Genomic DNA, 25,724 nt, shown 5'->3' with positions numbered 1-25,724 from the left:
AAACAAAAGCCACACTTAGCAGGAAGTAAACTCCTGAAGCTCTCTACTTGGAGAGTTGGCAGGAACATAAAACCTGAAGCAAGCCAGGCGTGGTGGCTCAAGCCTGTAATCCCAGCTCTTTGGTAGGCCAAGGCGGGTGGATCACAAGGTCAAGAGATCAAGACCATCTTGGTCAACATGGTGAAACCCCGTCTCTACTAAAAATACAAAAAATTAGCTGGGCATGGTGGCACGTGCCTCTAATCCCAGCTACTCAGGAGGCTGAGGCAGGAGAATTGCCTGAACCCAGGAGGCGGAGGTTGTGGTGAGCTGAGATCACGCCATTTCACTCCAGCCTGGGTAACAAGAGCGAAACTCTGTCTCAAAAAAAAAAGAAAACCTGAAGCAACTGGAAGACCATGAAAGCGGAAGAACCATCAACCCCTGTAGTGCCTAACTAATTTGAGACATTCTTCTATTGTTTCTTCTTCTGGTCCCAGTTGATAAGGCCATTGGACTTTGTAACTGACGTTGGTCAACTGCTGACTCCAGACTCTACAAATTCCTCCCAGTTTGCAAACCTACAACCTCCTCCAGCTTGCAAAAAAAAACTGCCCTAAACTGTAACTTCTGTAACTTTCCACTGCCTACCCCAAACATATATAACCTATCCCACTGCCCTCAGCTGACTCTCTTTTCAGACTCAGCCCACCTGCACCCAGGGGAATAAACACCCATGTTGCTCGCACAAAGCCTGTTTGCGGGGGTCTCTTCATTCAGAATGCACGTTTTAACAAAGGCGGGCAGATCACTTGAGGTCAGGAGTTTTTGAGATCAGCCTGACCAACATGGTGAAATTCCATCTCTGCTAAAAATACAAAAATTAGCCAGGTGTGGTGGTGGGGGCCTGTAACCCCAGCTACTTGGGAGACTGAGGCAGGAGAATTGCTTAAACTCAGGAGGCAGAGGCAATAGTGAGCTGAGATCATATCACTGCACTCCAGCCTGGGCAACAAGAGCAAAACTCTGTCCCCCAACCCCCCAAAAAAGAGTTAACCTAGACATACAGAGAGATACCAGGGATAGGCACACACAGAGTAAAGACCATATGAAGACACAGCAAGAAAACAGCCATTTGCAAGCCAGAAAGTGAGCCTCATGGCCAACCCTGCTGACACTTTGGTCTTAGATTTCTGGACTCCAGAACTCAGAAAATAAATTTCTGTTGCTTAAGCCACACAGCCTAGGATTTTGTTATGACAGCCCTAGCAAACTAATACAGTCCTGCAGCTGCAAAAGAGAGTCTATAAAAGGGAGATTTAGGGCCAGGCACGGTGGCTCACACCTGTAATCCCAGCACTCTGGGAGGCTGAGGTGGGCAGATCACAAGGTCAAGAGATCGAGACTATCCTGGCCAACATGGTGAAACCCCATCTATATTAAAATACAAAAAAAATTAGCTGGGCGTGGTGGCACGCACCTGTAATCCCAGCTACTGGGGAGGCTGAGGCAGAAGACTTGCTTGATCCTGGGAGTCGGAGGTTACAGTGAGCCAACATTGCGCAACTCAACTCCAGCCTGGCGCCTGACGACAGAGTGAGACTCTGAAAAAGAAAAAGGGAGATTTAGGAAAGGAATTTGGTGGCATGATTGCCTCAGGCTGGGCACTCTCACCTCATACAAAATCAGTTTTCTTTGCAAGGAAAGGGTTGGGGGAGTAGGCAACTAAAAAGTGTCCACCAAAACAACTGTTGAGTTGAGAAAGCTGCATACAATTCTACCTCTGCTACTTGGTAATAATACCTGTGGGTAAGACATGGAGTTTTGATTCAGTAAATTGGTACTATAAGAAATATACAAGTATAATTAAAGGTCAGGTGCAGTGGCTCACACATGCAATCCTAGCACTTTGGGAGGCCGAGGCAGGTAGTTCACGAGGTCAAGAGATTGAGACCATCCTGGCCAACATGGTGAAACCCAATCTCTAATAAAAATACAAAAAAAAAAAAATTAGCTGGGAGTGGTGGCGCACACCTGTAATTTCAGCTACTCGGGAGGCTGAGGCAGGAGAATGTTTGAACCTGGGAGATGGAGGTGGCAGTGAGCCGAGATTGCATTCCACACTGGCGACAGAGCAAGACTCTGTCTCAAAAAAAAAAAAAAAGAATAAGTAACAAGTTATTCTCTTTCCAAACTTTCGACTCTGATATTCTAAATCGGAAGGGGTGGTGCCCAGAAAGGACTTTGCTTCTTCAACAAATGAAAACACGGGAAAATACACAGAGCATACATTTCTAAAATGCATGTACCTTACAATATTTTCTGATGTCCTATTCCAGCTTTCAACTATTCAACAGTGTATTTCCTGAAATAATCAACTAAACAAATCTGAATCTTTTTTCTTTACATTGTCAAAGCCCTAGGAACCCACAATACATAGTGAGCTGTAAACACACACACACACACACACACACACAGCCAGACTCCTCCGCAAAATAAAGGTCTGACATTTTCCTGTTAGATTATATATTTCCTGAGAGCAAAAATTATACATAGTCATTCCTGTGATCCCATAGACCATTATACGCAGTAGCAATGAGGGCTTGCTGAATGAACAAGTAGAAAACAGCCTCTAAGAATCCATCTTACGGCCCACTCATTTCACAAAGACTAAACAAATATTAGCAATGAATCTGTTTTTTCTGGAAGATGGGTCACAGCATCTTTAAAGATGCTAAGGATCAAATTATTTTCTTCTCTAAAGAGCTTCACATATTGGGAAAGCTATCATTATGAAACAATAAGTGTTTCTTTACATGAAGACATTTGATTTTTTTAAAACTGCCAAGAAAAGATGCATTCGTTAATGAACAGTATGAGAACAACTGATAAGGGAGATGGGAAATAACATCTGACCAGTATTATATGATGTATTTTTCTCTCAACATTTGAAAGATTTAAATGTGAAAAATACAAAGAAAATATGGGTTATTTTTCAAAAACGCCTAGTTTATGGGTGGGCTTCTTTTCTGTCTCTCTTTCGCTTTCTTTCTTCCTTCCCTTCTTAAGTTGAGGTCTCAGTCTGTTGCCCAGGCTGGAGTGCAATGGCACAATCACAGCTCACCACAGCCTCAAATTCCTAGGCTTAAGCAATCCTCCCACTTCAACCTCCCAAAGTGCTGTGATTACAGGTGCATGAACTACCACACTTAGCCTATGGAAGGGTTTCTAAATATGCCCGGACACAGAAAAGGAAAGAATTGATATATTCACTATTAAAATAATTTTTTAAATATTATATGGGAAAAATATATCATAAACCTAAATGACAAATGATAAAGTTGGGAACTACTGACAAAATCTATGATAGAAAAGCATTATTTTCCCACTTAGATGAAGAGATCTTCAAATCAATAAGATGCACATAAATAATATAATAGAAAAATGGTCAAATTTTCATGACCCAAGAATCACAGAAAATAGTCATTATTTGGGAATAAGGTTGGAAGTCCACTCTTAAGGAAACTTACATGTGTGCATATATATATATATATGTGTGTGTGTGTGTGTGTGTGTGTGTGTGTGCACGTGGTTTTGTTTTTGTTTTTGTTTTGAGACCGAGCCTTGCTCTGTCACCAGGCTGGAGTGCAATGGCACTATCTCGGCTCACTGCAACCTCTGCCTCCCGATTCAAGCAATTCTCCTGCCTCAGCATCCAGAGTAGCTGGGACTATAGGCATGTGCCCAGCTAATTTTTTGTATTTTTAGTAGAGATGGGGTTTCACCCTCTTGGCCAGGATGGTCTCGATCTCCTAACCTTGTGATCTGCCAGCCTCTGCCTCTCAAAGTGCTGGGATGACAGGCATGAGCCACAGTGCCTCGCAGAAATAGTTAAATAATAACAAAATTTATTTTAGGACTGTTAAAAGTTTAAAAGTTTGATTGTATGTGTATTTGTGATGGTGTGTACAACCAGGTATTCTCATGCACTTTTATTGGAGTTTACACTGGCATGAACTTTTTTTTTTTGAGACTGAGTTTCATTTTTCTTGTCCAGGCTGGAGTGCAGTGGTACGATCTCAGCTCACTGCAACCTCTACCTCTCGGGTTCAAGCTATTCTCCTGCCTCAGCCTCCCTATGTAACAATTTTTTTAATGAGTAAAGCTAGATTTATTTACATGGAAAATACCCGAAATGTGCTAAATAAAAAATAGCAAGTTGTGGAACAAGATGGCCAATATGTTCCCATTTGTGTAAAACCAACCAAAAAAAGATATACTTTTATACGCTTGTATATGCATAGAACATTCCTGAAAGGATACTCAAAATACTGTTAACTGTGGTTCCGTCTGGAACCCATTCTGTTTGAAATTTTTACCGTGATTGCGTATTTCTTTAGTAATAAAAAAATACACAGTTAAGATATAAAAAGCCCCATGCTGCTTCCTCGGAAATTCCTCAAATGGGGAAAATTAAGCTAAAAACGTTAAGACTTATCACTTCCTCCTAAGAGCTGGCTTTTGGAGAGCGAGGCAAATGCTCAAAGGAAAGGAGTTCCTTCAGGATGGAATATTTGGAATTGCCCCATTTGGGTGGGGAAGGGGAGTGGGGGGAGGATCCAGGCAGGGCTCCCGCTCTCCAGCCCAGGAGGGAGAGACACAGATCAGGGAATAATCGCTCCCTGACTTTAGGAGCCAAATCGGCTCCGGAGGGAAGGGGAAAGGGGGTGGCGAGGGAAGGCCCCCAGGGCTAGACATCAAACAGGACGGAGGCATCTCTGACCTCCGGGTCACAGACCGGGGCGCTCCAGGAGCCCACCCGGGGCGCCGGTGCTGGAAGCCAATTCCGAGTAATTTAGGAAATCGCCCAGCCTGGGGGCCGGGGCGGGCAGGAAAGGAGCGATTAAGGGCGAGAAGGAGAGGTGAGGTTTCCTCGGGAATGAGCACATTTGGAAGCCAGGCAGGAAGGGGGCAGGAAGCTGCTCTCATAAAACAATCTGACAATTACGTGTCAGTGTAGGAGAAGGGCCCTGGAAATTATGGGGCTGCCGCACCGCACTCCAGAGTCCTCCCCCGGTGATTTCCTCGGGCTGCAATGAGCTGCGGGAGGAAATTATATTTGGGGCCAGGTGTTTGTTCCTGCACATTTGGGTTCAACCCGGGACTGAGACTTTTACGCTCACATGCTGAGGGAAACAATTCCCTGATGCCTTTGTAAACCTTGGCGGATGCACTGTCTCCAGCTGGACTGGGCTTTGGTACTGTGATTAGCATAGCTGGGATTTACTAAGCGCTTCCACTAGCCAGGTGCTTCACCTGCGACTCACTGCAAGAGGCCTGGAGAGGTTCACTGACTTGCCACAGACAATCACTAGGGGTGGCAGAGCAAGAATTTTGACCCAGGCACTGTCTCCAGAGCCCCATACTCAAATCCAACATGAAAACATATTTCACAAACATTTTCATGAGAGCAACCAGAACCATTACTTTATACATGTATCTGGAGGAATGGGTTCCTAAGCAGACTCCTACCCACACAGAGGCTGCCCTCTCCTTTTCATTCATTCATTTACTTGTTCCTTTGTACCTATTAGGTATCCAGCAAAATTAGGTACTATAAAATTATTAGACACATTCCTACTTCTAAAGATACCTAAAAGCCTTATGCCTGTGGTGGTGGTTCATGCGTGTGATCCCAAGCACTTTGGAAGGTTAAGGTGGGAGGATTGCTTGAGTCCAGGAGTTCGAGACCAACTTGCTAGGCAACATAGCAAGACCCTCTCTCTACAAAACAACAACGATAGCTGGGCATAATGGCTGTAGTCCCAGCTATTTGGGAGGCTGAAGTGAGATTACTTGAACCTGGGAAGTTGAGACTTCAGTGAGCCAGGATTGCCCTGCTGCACTCCAGCTTGGGTGACAGAGTGAGACCTTGTCTCAAAAAATAAATAAATAACTAGAGGGCACATTTACAGGTTTTACAGGCTTAGATTCCAAGCATATTTGCAGTCTTATCCTGGTCCTTGACATGATTCTTTTAAGCCCGTTTGGATTTTCCTGGGGTAGACATACTCCCTCAAATCCTCCAGACCAGGAGCATTTCCCAGCCCACACCTTTAGAAGACTCCTAGTAAACCCTGACCCTCTCTCTAACCCCCTCCACATTCAGAGGGCATCCTTCAGGAGGCTGGGGCCTATAAGACAATCTGAAGTGCCCCCAGGGGCATCTGAGAGGAGTCTAGCAGAGCAGTGAAATGTCCTGACTCCGCCAACCACTAGCTGGGGGACCTCGGGCAAGTTGCTTCACCTTTCTGAGCCTCCTCTGTAAGGTGAGGTTGTCATGACGATTAAATAGAACAACATGCTGGGCTTTGAGCCCACTGCCTGGAACACAGTAAGTATTCAGTAAGTCTTGGCTGTGACCCTGGAGATGGTGTTCTGTGTTAGGGGTCGGCCAACCCTGCCCTCAACACCTCTTCTATTAACAAACTGCTCCAGGCCAGGCGTGGTGGCTCACACCTGTAATCCCAGCACCTTGGGAGGCAGAGGCAAGTGGATCACGAGGTCAGGAGTTCAAGACCAGCCTGGCCAAGTTGGTGAAACCTGTCTCTATTAAAATACAAAAATTAGCCAGCTCAGGAGGCTGAGGCAGAGAATTGCTTGAACACAGGAAGTGGAGGTTGCAGTGAGATGAGACTGCACTACTGCACTCCAGCCTGGGTAACAGAGCGAGACTCCATCTCAAAAAAAAAAAAAAACTACTCCAAAGTCACTGTAAATGCTATACTTCCCTCCTAGCTCAATTCTGTGATGTCCCAAATTACATTAATTTTTAAGCAATGAACTATATGTGGTAACATAATTATTTCCTTAGTCACTGAATTACTGAATGCTCATCTATTACTTGTGAATGCTAAGCAGAACAATATCCACAGTGGACAGGAACAAGGTCTTTAGAGCTAGACTTCCAAGCTCAGATCCCATCTCTATAATTTGGGCAAGTTACTTAATAGCTTTGAACCTTAATTTTCTCATCTGTAAAACCTGGGATAAGAAATTTCTTATTCCATCAGGTAACTGTGAGCATCAGATGAAAGAATGGCCATTATGATGTGCTTGGCTTCAGGTAAAAACTCACCAAGTGACAGCTATTACCATTATTTTTCATTATTGTTGCACTGAAAACTGAACAAGCAAAACGGACACAATCTTTGACTTATGAGATAAAATGAACAATGGCCATGGTCATTAGTATGTAGCATGTAGATAGACTTCAGTAAAGTATTAGAGTAAATGTTCAGATGAAGCAGAAACCAGAATACTGAGTAGAAAGAAGGCACCACTAAAATGTCTTCATTTTCTGCAAATGCCACTGAGAAAAACAAATGACTGGTGAAGACAAGACAGAGAGAATAGAAAGTGGTGGTAGGAGTCCTAAAGGTTTTAATTTTGCAGTTTTCTGTAAATTCTTCAATAAAAGAAACTTCCAGTATATCTCTTTCCAGAGACTTCTTGAGCTGAGGCTCTACCCTCCTCCTTTGGAGAACTCCTTTCCCAGCGTCTGCCATTTCATGGGGAGACTGCCAGGTAGCAAACATCACCGCTATATGATTTCTGCCATATGCAGAGTTCCTCCAGCACGTTGGGAATTGTTTAAATAGTATTTTATAAACATTTAGTCATTCATTCTTCATATTCTCTATCTATACTGACTCTAAGCTTTTATTTCATTTTATATTCACATCCCTACCCTGCACACAGTAAGTACTCAAATAAGTTCCTGCTCCATTACCAATCTTACTTAGAATCTCCCATCTGACTCTTGCATGTACAAATGGTCCAGTACAGCATTCAAATAAAAAAACAGAAGGGGCCAGGAGAGGGCAGTGATGGGGCAGAGCTTGCCAGAGAAAAGGAGATGCCCATTATTATCCCAGATGACTTTAGGACAAATGGAGAACGTCTGCATTTAGCCCAGGAGAGGGTGCTACCTACTTCTAAGACAGCCTCTCCAAGAAAGACCAGGGCAGGGCCTCTGCCACCTGAAGTGAGGCTGAGGCTCAGGCTCCCAGGCAGCCCTTTCACCAGTGCAGAGGAAATGCCCTGACTCCCCTATCCCTCCTTTGAGACAAAGAATTTTTCTTCTAAAATAGCAGCCAGGAGTCAAGGGGGCATGAAAATATCAGCAAAGCCGATGCAAAAAGAGTACACAGATATACGGATTCAGGACAAAGATTTTCATCTTGTTTTAAGCATTTATCTAAGCAGCTTGCTGGATATTAGGGATAAAGAAAAAAAACCACTCCATCATCACCACTACGACCGATGCATACTCTCAGACTGTCCTTAACAGGTTTTGAGAAGAGAGAAGTGTCAAGTATAGGATTAGGCGGTCAGAAATCACAGTATATTTCTGAACCCTAAATGTGGACCTTCTTCCAGCCTTTACATAAGGTATCTATTACCAAAGATATTCAAAGTCCTTTTGTATTTGTGGTGAAAGAACCTCTCTCTAGCCTGGGATCTAGACGACCAGGTTTTATATTCCCAGTGGCATTCCCTATTCTTCCCAATGATTTTCAGCTAGTTCCATCATTTCTTGAGAGTTCACTATGCCTACATCTTTTTTTTGACAACGTCACACTCTGTTGCCCAGGGCAGGGTGCAGTGGTACAATCACTGCTCACTGCAGCCTTGACCTCCTATGTGCCCATATCTTGAATTCTTGAATAGGAATAATCACTAGCATCTTTTCAGCAACAAGACAGAACTGTTGCCCATAATGCACGTTAAACAAAAGAAAGTATTATACCGAAGCAGATCACTCACCTGGTTCTCATTTGTCTTTTGAAAAGTCAGATGTCATTCTCTCTTAACAGAAACCCAAATAACAAAAGTAATAAGTGGATAAGAAATAAATCTAATGTCCAATTGTGGTTTCTTTTTTTTTTTAATGGTCTGGTCTCTGAATATCAGTATGTGGTTTCCTTCTGAGTTTAAAAAGCAGCTTTGGCGCTGTATGGAGAACGTACTTAGATACTTAGGGAGCACTACTTAGACACTTCATATACCATTTAACCTAGCAACTGCAATTCTATGAATCACATCTACCAATGTATTGGTACACAGATGTGCAAAGGTATCTGTTGCAGCAATCTTTCTAACAGCAAGACTCTGGAAGCAAATGTCTATGAACAGGAAATTGGTGAAATAAATTATTGGTACAGCTATGGTACAACGGAATTCTATGCAATCAGATAGAAGTTGATGTATACATATGGTGTTTTGGAAAGATGTTTAGAACTATGATTAAATGTAAAAAGCAAAGTGTATTACAGTGTGTGCACTAAATCCCATTTATGTGTGTGTGTATGTGTGTGTGTGTGTGTGTGTGTGTGTGTTTTAAAAAGAAGGGCTCAACATACATGGAAAATATCTAGAAATCCCGAAAGCTTTTAACATCACAACTTTTAGGTAAGGAGACATGGGATGTGGGCCACATTTTACATTTCTGTATTGTTTGAATATTTTACATGTGTTACGTCCTTGGTAAACCCAGCCTCAAGGAGTGGCAGGTACTTTCTCATCTGCCTTTAAAAACCACGTTGGCTTTATTCACCCATATCTAGAGTCCAAGTGATAGAAATACAAAAGCAGAGGGCAGCGGTGTGTGCCGGCACAAGTCCCTGTGGCTGAGAGGACACATGAACTGAAGTCCCATTCGACATGAAACCATTATTTTCACTTTTTGGCATTCACGTATTAAGTGAGGCTCACTGCATTAGGCTTTCAGAAAGATTGATCTTGATGATATATCACCATCTCTTGAAGTAAAGATTCTATGACTTGGCAGGAATTAGTACATTATTCTCAGCAGCTGAGAATGATACTGTAGAGCCTATCACTAAGCACTCTAATTGGAAGACTATTTAGCTAGTTGAATTGGGATTAGGTTCAGCTGTGAGGACTAGAAACCCTCCAATAAATAAGAGTTAGCCTGGCGCGGTGGCTCACGCCTGTAATCCCATTACTTTGGGAGGCAGAGGCCAGGACATCAAGACCATCCTGACTAACTTGGTGAAACCGGTCTCTACTAAAAATATAAAAAATTAGCTGGGCATGATGGTGTGCGCCTGTAGTCCCAGCTACTCGGGAGGCTGAGGCAGGAGAATTGTTTGAACCCAGGAAGCGGAGGTTGCAGTGAGCTGAGATCAGGCCACTGCACTCCAGCCTGGACCACAGAAAGAGACTCTATCTCAATAAATAATAAATAAATACAGAAACAAATAAATGTTTATTCTTACTCATATAAAAGTCCTTGACAACAGTCAGTGCATGGCATACTGTTCCTTCTCTCTTGTTCCATCATCCATGGACTGGACCAAGATGGCAGTATCTGCATTTCAGACAGCAGGACAAAGGCAGGCATGAAGAAGGGCCAAAATGTGTATATACAACGCTTCTTAAGTGGGTTTCTAGGAGCTGCCCCTAGACACTTTGTGTTTCTCATTGGCCAGAACTCAGTCTTATGACCTACCTAGCTGCAAGAGATTTTGGGAAATGTAGTCTTAATGCCAAGTGGCTATATGCCCAGCTTAAAACTGGGGCTTTAATGTTATTATCATAGAAGAAGAGAAGAGTAGATACTGGGAGATGACTAGTGGTTTTCTGCAACATAGACATAACCCACTTTTTCCCCCTCTAACCCACTTTCCAAAGATGAACGCATTTAGTATGCCATCATGGCAGTCAATGGCATAGCTAAGTTATGCTTTGCCATACACTCACCTCTATGAACTTAGGAAAGTATTTGGAGAAAAGATTTTCTACAGCATAGAAAGGATGATGAGACATCCTGGAATTTCACCCACCTGTGTTTCTCCCATCTCTGCCACCAGCTCCAGAATCTTGAACATAATGGATGGGATATACTAGCTTTTATAGACAGGAACCATGTCATCTCTACAATGGTTCCATAATAAACGTCAATGGAATACAGTAGAACTGGCCTGTGATGTAATTTAGAGATGACTTCCTGTGAATGAGACAATGCGTACAGGAATAGAATGTTATTGATGCTATGGGAAAGGCCCATTGGGCTTCAGATTTAGTTTCAAGGAAAAAGGAATCCACCAGCTGATTATGCTAGATCCCTGGGGACTAAGAATAGTAGAGTTAACAGTCATAAAGGAATTGGGGCTTCAGAAATTCCCAAGGTTAGGAAGGACTAAATCCTGTTTTCGAGCAGACAGTGGCAGACTCCCTGGACATTCTTGCCTGAAATCAATCTTCAGAGTCTCAAGACTGGCAGTCCATTAGGCCTCTGCAAAGAAGGGACCTGAAGCCTCCCTGCCCCAGCCTTACCTGTCATTTACTGCCAGGCCCTTTTAGACACAGGATGGTTATTCACTAGGAATACAAATGAGGGTTCTTTTATGTTTCCTAGCCTGCAGGCCCATTAGTTAGCAGTAAAAAGCCAAATGTTTAAACCCTAAAGTGAAACCTCCATGCTGTGGTCTTCTGTCTTGTTAAAAACAAGTAACTTTATGGTTCTTTGATCAATAAATAGCATAAGGGTACAGAGATAAAGGAAAGGAACATTAGCATGAAGGCAACAGACTAAACAAGGCCCCTGAATTACTCAGAGGGGTGGAATCTCAACCCTGGTAGATTTCCCTGGTAACTATATAGGAGAATTGTTCCAGGCTTGAGGACTGTGATCACATCTGCATAGCTTGACACTGGCCCTGTTTGGTCCCATCCTCTTGGGCCCTTGGCTAGTCAGTGCTCAGTGGTCATCACGCTAGTGAAGGTCTCAAGCTAGGACTTTATCCTCCTATGTGCAGCTGCCTACTTGGTGCCTCCCTACAGGCTCAACAAAGCTGCTCAAACCTATACCCAAAGTCAACCCTTGAGTTCTCCTCAGGCCTGCTTCTCCATCTCACTAAATGGCCAGGGAATCATTCTGCAACATGTTCAGCCTGACAGCCTCAACTCCCACTTTCTTTTCTTTTCTTTTTTTTTTTTTGAGACAGAGTTTCACTCCTGTTGTTCCAGGCTGGAGTGCAATGGCGATCTCAGCTCACCACAACCTCCACTTCCTGGGTCCAAGCGATTCTCCTGCCTCAGCTTCCCAAGTAACTGGGATTACAGGCATCTCCCACGATGCCCAGCTAATTTAGTATTTTTAGTAGAGATGGGGTTTCACCATGTTGGTCACACTGGTCTCAAACTCTTGACCTCAGATGATCTACCCACCTCAGCCTCCCAAAGTGCTGGGATTACAGGTGTGAGCCACCGCACCCAGCAACTCCCACTTTCAAATCATCAGCAAATGTCGCTGGCCCTGCCTTCAAAGTATATCCAAATCTGACTATATCTCATCACCTCCACTAGTCTGGGTTGCCGTCCCTCTCACCTGGGTTACTACAAAGCCTTCTACTTGGTCTTGCCCCTCTCCTCTTGCCAAGCCACCCATCCCATTCTTTTTGCAACACAGCAGCCAGAGGAAGCCTTTTAGAACCTAAGCCAAATTACAGCGCCCATTGGTTCTGGACCCTCAAGGGGCCTCCCCATGTCATATGGAGTAGAAGCCACAGTCTGCCCAGGCCCTCGAGTTCTTCGTGACCTGCTGCAGCTCTCCCTTGGCATCTCCCACACCCCTCCTGTGGCTCATTCTCCTCCAGCCTCCCTGCTGCTTCACAAAGGAGGAAAGCATGCCTCTGGTTTTGAGCTGTGCACGTGAGGCAGTGTTTCCGCCTGTTATCAGCAAGCTTGGCTTCCTCACAGACGACGGCCCCTTATCAGAAACCTTCCCTGACCGCCCCTTTAAAATCCAGCTTTACTTTTCTTCATAGTACTTATCCCCACTTGACAAAATATATATTTATGTTTTATTGTCTGTCTCTTTCCACTGGAATGTAAGTTCCATGGATACAGGATTTTTCCTTATGAGAACAGCGCCTGGTACCAAGAAGACACATATTTTTTAAATGAATAATGTGGGCACACTGTCCAATTAACGTGTACCATAAGGCACGACAAACAGTAACAACTGTAACCAAAAACCCAGTCACCTGTATGAATGTGTGTAATGTCCTTTTTCATTACTAACCTTTAAAAAAAAAAGAAAGGAAATAGAAGGAAATTTTTGTCTGTTGGATGAAGAGGGGAGAAAACCATTTACTTAGAACCATGCTTCAGGCACTCTTCTGCACCTGGAGGCAGAGGGTCAAGATAGGTAAGCTCCCTGTTTTGTGGGCTTATGTTACAGAAGAAATAGAGGTGGAGGTGGACACTGCAGAAGATGGGAATCACACCACCAGTAAGCAAACAAATGAACAAACAAGATGATTTCAAATAGCCATGAATGATATATATGTTCAAGAAAGCTTACTGGAAATTACCAATTAAAATAACCTGGTTTACGCTCGGGACTTGTCAGTCTCTTTCCCCATCCTACCCCCAAAATCCTGCACTTTCAATAAAATACATAAATATTCATAGTTCATATTTACTGGTACAAGCTGCTTATCTTAGAGCATTTACTTTGTAACTTCTGTTAAATGATGAGCTGTGCTGTGTTGAAGACAGTATCTCTTGTACATGGATGAATTTAGCAACTGAAACTGTCCTTTGCCATGTGCCCAGTAGGTACCCATTAAAAGTTAGCAGATTTTTCACAGGTCTTCAAAAGTGAATATCTGGAATTCTTTCCAATCTGACCTTGAATCTATGTGGATATTTTAGTACATTGCTGAAAAGTTACATGCTTTTATTTTAGTAGAGTTGGTGAAAATTCCATATGGAATCCTCCATTCACAAAACTGAATGAAAACACAGAACCCCTTAAAATAAAAATAGACACACTGGGAATCACCAGGGAAATGTTACTTATTCTCCGAGCATTCAGCTTCTGCTATCCCTAGTGGTGGGAACCCAAGCTGTCATTCCAATTTCCTATAAACTTGGCAGGACTCTGTGTCCATTTGGAATTGTAATAGCCCGGATTTCAGTTCAGGGAGGAAGGAAGGAGTCATCGCATTCCACTGAAGAGTCCTCCAGCAGAATCCCAAGAAGCCAAAGCCTAAATGTCAGTGTTCTCCCAAAGGAAAGAGATGGCTCTATCTGATGAGTTTACCTGGTATAATGCTCTATAGCCAATTCCGGCAGGCTCTCTTGGCTAGTCTTTTTTTGGTAGTGTTGCTTGTTGCAGAAAATTCTGGCTCCTGCATTAGGTGTTTTGTTTTTTCAATTATGAACAGATTTTTCATACTAAATGCTGGAAGTTTCAGACTGGAAGTTCCAGGCTGTGTATATTCTTGCTGTTCATTCTCCACTCCTGCCTGCTTCCTGATTTGGAATGTGGGAGCTGCAAGAAAGGCCAACCAACTCCCCGCCTCCCACCACCCCGAAGCTCTCATTGCCTGTGGTCACAGACAAAGGAGCTGAATCCTGTTAACGAGGGTGGGGGTGGGGGAGGGGTGGCAGTGGTAGCCCTCAGATAGAGTGAGAGGTAGGGGATGCCTCTAAATGGCCCAGGTGAGAGATTTGTTGTGGGGAGTGAAAACTAAGGCTTGCAGAATCCTGATCAGTCCCTGAGCCTATGGCTCCTACTTCCTTCTCCCCCAGTTTTGGTCCCAAATAAGTGATTTGCACACAAACAGTTATATTTCACAAGCAAGTCATTTCCTCTTCCTTGGGGGACGGCAACTGCCAGGAGAGGGAGGAAGAGACACTCACCTCTTCCGAACACCCAGGATCATGCTAAGGTCTTTGTGAGCCCAAAGCCTCTTCATTCCATAGCATATAGTATAATGATGGAAGGATTTTAAAATTTTGCTTTTAAAATTATTTGGCTCCAAGGAGTTGATGTTGAAACAATTTCTCAGAAATGAGAAAGTCTAACATACAGATTGTTTCCAAATGAAACAAAGCTTTTAATGAATACTAAACTTAAGAACTGATGGAGTTGACACAACCGGTTAGCTATTATAGGCATTTAATCCACTTATTTAAATTTGGGGGGGTTCTTTTCATGTGTTGGAAGACATATTTATATTTTGCTGTCTAAGGCCGGGCACTGTGGCTCATGCCTGTAATCCCAGCACTTTGGGAGGCCAAGGCGGTTGGATCACTTGAGGTCAAGAGTTCAAGACCAGCCTAACCAACATGGCGAAATCCCGTCTCTACTAAAATACAAAAAAATTAGCCAGGCATGATGGTGAGTGCATGTGATCCCAGCTACTCAGGAGGCTGAGGCAGGAGAATCACTTGAACCCAGGAGGCAGAGGTTGCAGTAAGCTGAGATTGTGCCACTGCACTCCAGCCTGGGTGACAGAGCAAGACTGCATCTCAAATACATACATACATACATTTTGCTGCCTATATAGATGCATATCATATATAGGATTTTATATATACTATCTATATAACATTTTTCCAGGGCTAAATATTGCTGTAGGCTCTCAAAACCCGTTGGCCCTGAACCCTGTGCCTGCAGAACCTAACAGATACAATAGATTGCAAAGTCAATGGGCCTCCCTGAGACAAAGAAAAAATAATGTAAAAGTTCTTGCAAGCCCAGGCTAGTGAATGGATTAACATGACCAGGAGGCCAGTTCTATTTAGGCTCCCTTGCCACCACAAGGCTCCAAGACAAGCCCTGGATTTTTACACCTACTCCCCTCCAGCCTTGCTGTATGTAGGAAGTAGTCATCCCACCAGAGAGGTTTCCATTTCAGACCCACTCTCAGTCCCTTGGGACTCTCCTCCAGGCTGTCCTTCCTAAACCACTTGAATCTCATTTCTCCTGCAGCTGATTTTTTTTTCAAGATGTTAGCAATTTCTCTGGAACCATCTGGATGTTATTAAGAAAGTGTCCCGGGTCCTCTGAGGCAGCTGGCTACGGCCTCTTGCCTTGTTTCCTGTGTCCTGGATGTCTAAGTTGACTTTCATAAGAAATCTGGAATATTAGCTTAAAAAAAGAAACAGTCAATATTTTTTAGGCGTTGAGCTCTTGCAGCTTAATTTCCCCGGCTGGGACTTTGCATTTTGAGTTCCCATCTTTGGCCCCTGCTCTGGGAAGGATGAAGCACGTCTGTTTTAAAAATAGAAGGCACCAGTGGTCGGGGTGAACCAGAAATCCAGTCTTCCCCACCCTTCCCTGTCAGCCTCACAAAACCTTCCTTATGTCGTTGCTGCTGCTACTCAGCCATTTCCACAATCCCAGCCCCGGCTCCCAAGTGAGACCCTGAGACCCTGAATCTCTGTCCAAACGTAAATGCTAGTTAGTTGAGCTCTATAAGGCTCTCTCCTAGCCTCCTTGAGGCAAAAATAACAGAACAAAAAAAGAGGCTGAACAGATGACAGTGATTCTCTGGTTAAGAGGGGTAACGTGACTAAGTGGGACAATAGGAGACACCAATTCCGCTGCTTCCTAACCACTAGCCAGGAGCACCCGAGCCTGAACAGAATCCCCCATGGATTCATTTTACTATTTAGAGCCTGCAGATGGGGTTGGGGCACTGGTTGCCTCACTTCCCATTTATTACCCAAACTCAACAGCCAAGCTTAGGGTTCTCAGCCTTGACCATTTGCTTTCCCCACTAAAGGGGCCTATGCATACCCCCTTCTTTCTTGTTGTTCTTAGGCCTTCACCCCCCACCAACTTGCATCTCATCACCCTTTCAGTTTTACTCATAAAGTTAACACTAGCTCTTCAGAAGATCTTAAGACCCCCAACCAATGCTATTAAATCAGACAGTGTGGTTCAGGACACCCGCTATACCTAGGAAGCACAAGCACAGAATGACTTTTCCAGAAGACAAACAGCCTAAGTTTCTGTCTCCGATGCTGGTAGAACCAAGAGAAAATTTTAAAGGGAAGCCTACAATCCACTCTCCATCGAGGATTCACTCAGAAAGGAGGTAGAGGCATGCCTCAGTATTCCTAATTTCCCTGTCACAATCCATAGGAATCTACAGCCTCCTATCTGGTTTGCCATAGACATTCAGTAAGTGGTCCCACCAATCCCCATCTTTTTATTTTGAAAAGTTTAAGCTACAAAAAACTAAAAGAATACAATGAACTCCCATATGCAGTTGACCTAGATTACCAATTACAGTTGAACCTTGAGCAACATGTGGGTTAAGACCCCCACACAGTAAAAAATGGAGTATAACTTTTGACTCCCCCAGAACTTAACTACTAAGAGCCTACTGTGGACTGGAAGTCTGACCAATCACATGAGCAGTTTATTAACATATATTTTATAGGTTAAATGTATTATACGTGGTATTCTTACCATAAAGTAAGCTAGAGAAAAGAAAAGGTTGTTAAGAAAATAATAAGGAAAATATATTTACTATTTGTTAAGTGGAAAAGGATCATCATAAAGGTCTTCACGTTTAGTAGGCAGAGGAGGAAAAAGAGGAAGGAAGAAGAGAAGGGGGAGGAAGAGAGGGAGGAAGGGAAGGAGAGAGAAGAGGGAAGGCAAAAGGAGGAGGAGGGAAGGGAGGAGAAGGGGAGGAAGGGGGGGAAGCAGGAAAAGGGGAAGAGGAGGGGGAAGGAGGGAGGAGAGGAAGGGAAGGGGGAAAGGGGAAGGAGTGGGGAGAGTAAAGGGGGAAGAAGGGGTTGTTTTGCTGTCTCAGGGATGGCAGAAGTGGAAGAAAATTCCAAGCATTTTCTTGGAATTTTCCTTTGGACCATTGTAGTTCAAAGACCTGTTGTTCAAGGATCAACTGTATTACAATATTACCACATTTGCTTTCTCTCAATACTTCTTTTTGATACATTTGAAGGTTAAAGCACAATGATCCCTAAATATTTCCTAAGAGGTAGAACATACTTCAAGAAAGCCACAATACCATATTATATCCAAGACATTTAACAGTGAAAAAAAATTACCTAAGAGATAGTTCATTCAAATTTCCCCATTTGTCCCAATGTCCATTATGGCTTTTTAAAAATTGAGATATAATTCACATATCATAAAACTCACCCTTTTAAGGTGCACAACTCAGATTTCAGATTTTTAGTATATTTACAGGTTACACAACTATCACCACTATCTAATTCCAGAACGTTTTCATCCACCTAGAAAAACATCCCGTGCCCAGTGGCAGTCATTCCCTATTTATTCCTCACCTCCCCACAGCCCCTGGAAACCACTGATCTTGCTGTCTGTGTGGGTTTGCCTATTATGGAAATTTCATAGAAATGGACTCATACAGTATGTGTCCATGTCTGGGTTCCTTCCCTTGGCATAATGTTTTCAGCGTGTGTATCTGGTACTTCATTCCTTCTTCTGACTGAATAATATTGAGATTATATGGATATACCATATTTATCTATTTGATAGTTGATAGACATTTAAATTGTTTTATAACTTGTTTTATTATTTATTTATTTTTGAAACGGAGTCTCACTCTGTTGCCAGGCTGGAGTGCAGTGGCACAATCTCAGCTCACTGCAACCTCTGCCTCCCAGGTTCAAGTGATTTCCCTTCCTCAGCCTCCCAAGTAGCTGGGACTACAGGGACATACCACCATGCCCAGCTAATTTTTGTATTTTTAATAGAGGTGGGGTTTCACCATGTTGGCCAGGCTGAACTTTTTTTTTTGAGACTGAGTCTTGCTCTGTTGCCCAAGCTGGAGTGCAGTGGCATGATTTCGGCTCACTGCAACCTCTGCCTCCCAGGTTCACGGAATTCTCTGCCTCAACCTCCCAGTAGCTGGGATTACAGGCGTGTGCCACCACACCCATCTGATTTTGTATTTTTACCAGAGACAGGGTTTCACCATCTTGGCCAGGCTGTACTTGAACTCCTAACCTCGTGATCCACCTGCCTTGGCCTCCCAAAGCGCTGGGATTACAGGCGTTTTTTTTTATATATAAAAACCCTATAACTTGTTTTTAAAAGCCAGGATCCAATCAAGGACTATATACTGTATTTAGTTTCTAAGTCTCTGGTTTCCTTTAATCTAGATGCTACAACATTAAATTCTAAAATGTTCATCTAGATTTAGATCCTAGAACATTCTTCCCATTTTATCTTTTACAACAGTAAATGTTTTGAAGAGGAACAGTCAGATGTTCTGAAGGAGGTCTTTCTGGATTTGTCTGATTGTTTCCTATTGTTTGACTCATTAGACAATTTTGACTACACTGCTGCATGGGTGAACTTGCATACTTCTTGTTGCATCTCATCAGAAGACACATCATGTCAGTCTGGCCGGTGATAGGTGATGCTAAATTTGGTTCTTCAGTTCGATGGTATTTACCAGATCTCCCTATCAGAAATATACGCTTTTCTCTTTGTATGATATTAAAATAAGTAATATTAAATAATATTTAAGGCCATGTAAATATCTTGTTTCCCAACAACATTTAACCAATGGTTTTAGCACACAACAATGATTGTTGTCTGAATCCCATATTATGCCAGTGTCAGAAAACAATAATTTTCTGACTTTTCTGACTCTATAATTTCTTCCATATATGGCCATGGGCATTTTGTCAAAAAAAAAAAAAGCTTTCCCTGTTCCATCCCATCTTTTTAATCACCACTGCAAACAATCAACATCATTTGTCCCAGATCTGGGAAAAGGGATCCACTTTGAGTTAGCTCATCTGTCTTTTTCATGTGTTCCCGTCAATCTTTAAGTATTTCTTTGCTTTATGAGTCTAAAGATGGGGAAAAAACTAAAGGGCAGTATTTTTCTTACCCTCTTACACAGTCATTCAACACTTTGCTTCTGACATCAGATGTAGGAGATGGCCTTTCCCTATATACCAAGCAGTTCTATGCAGACACCTGGATATCCTCAGTATCCTCAAACTCAATTCAAGCCTGACATACTCTGCCTGGAGAGATGGCCAGATCCCACAGATTAAGGGCTCAGTTCCACAAGACTGCCCCCTACTTAAGATGCCAGTAACAAACCCCAGGTTATGACCTGTGCTTCTGAGCAATCAGCTATAAATTGGGGTCCTGGAACCCCCTCTTTGGGTCCAATTAATTTGTAAGAGTGGCTCACAGAACTAAGAAGAAAAGTTACTTCCATTTACCTATGTATTATGAAGTATTTTTTTTTTAAGGATACAAATGAACAGCCAGATGAAAAGATACATAGGGTAAGGTTTCAAAGGATCCCAAGAGTAGCAGCTTCCCTCCCTGCAGAACTAGGGTACACAATTCTGCCAGCACTTGGATGCGTTCTTTTTAACCAACCTGGAAGCTAAAGGAATCCAGTCTTATTTGGGTTTTTATGGAGGCTCCATTACATAGGCATGATTGATTAAACTACCGGCCATTGGTGATCAACCTTCAGTCCCTCTCCCCTCCCCAAAGGTGGAGGAGGTGGGAGAACTGAACCCTGTAATTACATGGTTGATTCCCCTGGCAACCAGCCCCCATCCTATGGTTATCTAGGGATTTTTCAAAAATCACATCATAAAAATAAGTTCACTGTAGTCGCTATAGTCGAAAGAAGCTTGTTATGTATAACCAAAGACACATCTTTCACCTTTTACCTGTTTCAGAAACCCAAGACAAAGGGCCAAATATTTTAACAAAAAGTATACCAATTGCTCTAATCATATAGAAAATTACAAGGGTTTTAGAAGCTGTAAGTCAGGAACTGTGCATGAAAACAAAAATATATACATACATGTATATTGTCATGTGCCACATAGTGACTTTTAGTCAGCAATGGACCACATATACAAAGATGGTCTTATAAGAATATAATGGAACCACCCTATACAGGTAAACCACTTTTAAAAGTCTTTTACATTTTTACTGTACCTTTTCTATGTTTAGACATATTTAGATATGCAAATATCTGATTGTGTTACAAATGCCTACAGTATTCAGTACAGTACACGCTGTACAGGTTTGTAGCCTAGGAGTAAAAAGTCTATCTGTATACCATATAGCCTAGGTGTGCAGTGGCCTACACCATTTAGGTTTGTGTAAGTACATTCTGTGAGGTTTATGCAATGAAAAAAACCACCTAGTGATGCATTTCTCAAAATGTATCCCCCTTGTTAAGTAATGCATAACTGTATATATATTTATTTCACAATATCACAGTGGCACAGTAAGATGTTTGCTTGAGATAGGGTCTCCCTCTGTCGCCCAGGCTGGAGTGCAGTGGTGTAGTCTTAGCTCACTGCAACCTCAGCCTCCTGGTCCCAAGAGATCCTCCTACCTCAACCTCCCAAGTAGCTAAGACTATAGGCACACACCACCACAAGGAGCTGATATTTGTATTTTCTGTAGAGATGGGGTTCACCATGTTGCTAAGGCTGGTCTTGAACTTCTGGACTCAAGTGATTCACCTGCCTCAGCCTCCCAAAGTACTGAAACTACAGGTTTGAGACACAGCACTTGGCCATAAAATGTTTCAGACTGGCCAGACGCAGTGGCTCATGCCTATAATCCCAGCACTTTGGGAGGCTGAGGTGGGCGGATCATGAGGTCAACCTGGCCAACATGGTGAAACCCCATCTCTACTAAAAATACAAAAATTAGCTGGGTGTGGTGGCATGTGCCTGTAGTCCAGCTACTCGGGAGGCTGAGGCAGGAGGATTGCTTGAACCCAGGAGGCAGAGGTTGCAGTGAGCCGAGATCATGCCACTGCACTCCAGCCTGGCACCTGGCGACAGAGCAAGACTCTGTCTCAAAAAAAAAAAAAAAGTTTCAGACTCACTTCATACTTTCCCTTCTTCAGACCTTAAATTGATATTTCTCCAAGGAGGCCTAGTTTGATTTTGTGAGAAATGCTAGGTAGATACCAAAATCCGGATGCTAGATGTGCTCAGTGATACTGGGTTTTCTTATATGTCTCTGCCTGAATAACTCATGGCATTTATTTAAGCCTTCCATGTGTAACATCTCTTATGATACTTAACTGGGTTTCAGTTAGTTAGTGACACTTACATCTTCAATGTGTCCTAAATATATAGGTAAAATAGCTGCCATTTTTTTTAGTATTTACCAGGTGCTCAAAAACTTCTGTACTTGGTATTTGCATACAATACTTAGTCTTTGTAACAACTCAATGATGTAGGAATTATTATTTGTCCTCATTTGACAAATGACTTAACTGAAGTACAGAAAGGTTAGTAACCTATTGAAGATCACAAGGTCACACAGCTTGTAAGTGGCAGAGCTGGGACTCAATTCTAGGTTTTTCTGACTGTGCTAAACTACTAGGTGATATTGTGCCAGAAACAAACACTACAAAGGAAATAGAAGTATACCTTCAAGCTTGCAATCTATGCCTGGGTATATTATATCATATTTGTAAAGTGAATGGGGTCATCCTGTAATCTAACTTGGAGGCATACCCTGGTGGTATGACGAGGGCATAAGGCATATGAATGAGTAAATCCCTTCACCTTTCCAGGCCTCAGCTACATCATCTGTAAGGGTGGAAGGATGACATATCCCATACCTGTATTCCATATAAGGTTACTGTAGAGATCAAATGGTATCATATAAGCAGTAGTCTTTGCAGAAATTACAAACCTCTAATACAAGAGGTAGCTTTCAAGTCAAACTGAGTGTGTACAATAATCACCTGAGGGGAGGGGTGTGGGCTGAATTTAAAGTGTAGATTACTGGGTCCTATTCTTAGAGATTGTGATTTTTATTTATTTATTTATTTATTTTTGAGACAGAGTTTCACTCTTCTTACCCAGGCTGGAGTGCAATGGCGCAATCTCGGCTCACCGCAACCTCCGCCTCCTGGGTTCAGGCAATTCTCCTGCCTCAGTCTCCTGAGTAGCTAGGATTACAGGCACGCACCACCATGCCCAGCTAATTTTTTGTATTTTTAGTAGAGACGGGGTTTCACCATGTTGACCAGGATGGTCTCAATCGGTTGACCTTGTGATCCATCCGCCTCGGCCTCCCAAAGTGCTGGGATTACAGGTGTGAGCCACAGCACCCAGCCGAGATTGTGATTTAGTGGCCTGGTGTGGGGCCCAGAAATCAGATTTTTTTTTTTTTTTTTTGAGACAGAGTCTTGCTCTGTCATCAGGCTAGAGTGCAGTTGCACAACCTCAGCTCACTGCAACCTCCACCTCCTGGGTTCAAGTAATTCTCCTGCCTCAGCCTCCTGAGTAGCTGGGACTACAGGCACGTGCCACCACGCCCAGCTAATTTTGTACTTTTAATAGAGAGGGGTTTCACCATGTTGGCCAGGATGGTCTCGATGTCTTGACCTCGTGATGCAACTGCCTCAGCTTCCCAAAGTGCTAGGATTACAGGCGTGAGCCACATGTACCCGGTCAGGAATGTGAGTTTTTAATACAGGAGTGCCTTGGTATCCATGGGGGATTGGTTTCAGGACCCCAGATACCAAAATCTGAGGATGCTCGAGTCCCTTGTGTAAAATGGCTTAATATTTGCAGATAACCTAGGCACATCCTCCCATATACATTATGTAATCTCTAGATTACTCACAATACTTAATACAATGGGAATGATATGAAAATAGTTGTACCATTTTTTACTTGCAATTATTATTATATCATTTTATTGTTTTGTTTTTTTTCCCAAACGTTTTTCTTTTTCTTTTTCTTTTTTGAGATGGAATCTCATTCTGTCACCTAGGCTGGAGTGCAGTGGTATGATCTTGGCTCACAGCAACTTCCATTTCCTGGGTTCAAGTGATTCTCCTGCCTCAGCCTTCCAAGTGCATCACCATGCCCAGCTAATTTTTGTATTTTTTAGTAGAGAGGGGTAAGTTTTACCATGTTGGCCAGGCTGGTCTAGAACTCCTGACCTCAAGTGATCTGCCTGCCTCAGCCTCCCAAAGTGCTGGGATTATAGGCTTGAGCTGTGTACCTGGCCCCCAATATATTTTATCCACCATGGGTTGAATCTGCAGATGCAGAACTGGTGGACACAGAAGGCTGACTGTACTTCCAGGTAATTCTGATGCAAGAGGCTCACAGACCACTCTTAAAAACTCATGTAGCTCATGCAAAGATGATAAGAAAAGAGATGATAAACCCATGCTTACAAACCACTTCTACATCTTTTCAGCCCCATTTCTGGCATTTGATTGGTTTTTTTCCATTTCTCTCCCCCTCATCCTTTTGCCTGCTTTTCTCCTATTTGTCCTTAGTTTCAGCTCAAATGTCACTTCTGTTGCCCACTCTCATCACATCCTTTGACTCTTGATAGCACACGTCACCCTGACAAGCATGAAACTTCGGTCTGTGATTAGATGCTTCCTGTCTGCTTCTCTTGATGGAGCATAAGCACCAGAGGGCAGTAACCAGGACCTGTTCAATATGTCTGGTGCCCAGCACAGTACTTGGCACATAATGAACCATCAGGAGATGTCTGTTGGACAGATGAAGAAATAAAAAGTAATGCTAACTTTATTACCAAAGACTGAACAGCACACAGAATTGTTAAATAACAAATATAGAATAAAGTTCATTACCAACAAGAATTGGATACCCTACCTCCTGTTCTCATAATCTTTCCCAAGGTCCTTGGAAAGACAATTTTCATAGAGGAAATTGCACTTTCAATGACAAATTTGGGGACAATCGCTCAGAATAGGCAGGAATTCATAATGAAATTATGGCCCTCTGCTCCAGCCTCTCCTCCCACCTCCTTCCCTCCTGGTTTCAGTTGTCATCCTGCACTGAAGCAACAGTGTCCCCTCCTTCCTGCCTCCTGCCAATTTTATATAACCAGTTCCAAAGCAGGAGAGCTGCTGGCCCAGGAGGAAGGCTGTTCCAGTGGCCATCATTAATTGCGGGTGTTCCTTGTGTTACGTACATTTTCATTTGTGCATTTATCCCCATCCTAAATGGAGCCCTTAGAGCTCTTTACAATTTAACCTCGGGCCAAATAAGCATTGAATTTCATAACCAACTTATGCTCATGTATATACAGCAAGGTGGGAGGTGGGAGGTGGGATTGTTTTAAATATTTCTCTTTCCAAATCAGCCACGGACTCTGTCTGGAAAAGCGGAAAGAATACATGTGAAGGGATGAGAAGAGGAACTTTTCTACAGAGGTTTCCAGAACTTTATAGTGGCCCTGAAGTTGAGGCCTGGGAACTATGTTCAACATTAGTTCCTTTGGGACACAGTTCCCAGTATAATAGGGTAAAGAGGGACAAAACCACCAAGAATGTTCAACACTTTCATTTTAACCAAGATAATAAAGCAGCCTTGTACTGAAACCCGTTCATCTCAGAAACCATTAAGAGAACTCTGCATGATGATTCTTTCAAATCTGGTTGACATTATTTTCCTGCAAAATTCTCTTTGATTTTGGCATCAGAACTCAGTTCTGAACTGAGGAGGAAAAATGCTAGTGGGGACCCAGCATGAGGATTTGGTCTTCAACACAATAGACGGCTTGTCAAAGGCAGAACAATGAGTCGCGCACTGGGTTCTATCATATGCCTATCGTTTACTAGCTGAATGATAGAGAACATACTTCCTCTCTGTGCCTCAGTTTCCTCAATTGTGAGATGGAGATGATAATACCTACTGGGGATGATAGTAGACACTTCATAAGACTGTTGTGAGATCTAATGGAAAATGTGTGTAGAGTTTAGCTCAGGCCTGGCATGGAGTGAGTGTTAGTGACTATTATTTCAAGGTCTGGATTCAGAGAGAGCTCTCAGCTTTAAGACACATGCTTGTATGATAAGGCACAGCTGACTTCCTTTTTCTTTTTTTGAGACAGAGTCTCACTCTGT

General features: G+C 42.9%; 1 protein-coding gene across 8 annotated transcripts in view; it reads right to left on the bottom strand.

Annotated features, from left to right (window-relative positions):
* Positions 1–25,724, bottom strand: part of ARHGAP26 (Rho GTPase activating protein 26) — a 914,282-nt gene that overhangs the window by 683,051 nt on the left and 205,507 nt on the right. For 5 of the 8 annotated variants that reach the window (XM_078362017.1, XM_078362007.1, XM_078362071.1 and 2 more), the window contains exon 2: positions 1,460–1,583. The exons of the other annotated variants lie outside the window; for them this stretch is intronic. The gene's annotated coding sequence lies outside the window, so the exon portion shown is untranslated. The remainder of the gene's footprint in view (positions 1–1,459; positions 1,584–25,724) is intronic. 8 annotated transcript variants of the gene reach the window in all.

Source organism: Callithrix jacchus, chromosome 2 (genome assembly GCF_049354715.1).
Source record: "Callithrix jacchus isolate 240 chromosome 2, calJac240_pri, whole genome shotgun sequence".
Lineage (NCBI taxonomy): Eukaryota > Metazoa > Chordata > Mammalia > Primates > Cebidae > Callithrix > Callithrix jacchus.
Note: the sequence above shows the minus strand (reverse complement) of the source record. Positions and strands in the feature narration are given on the sequence as shown.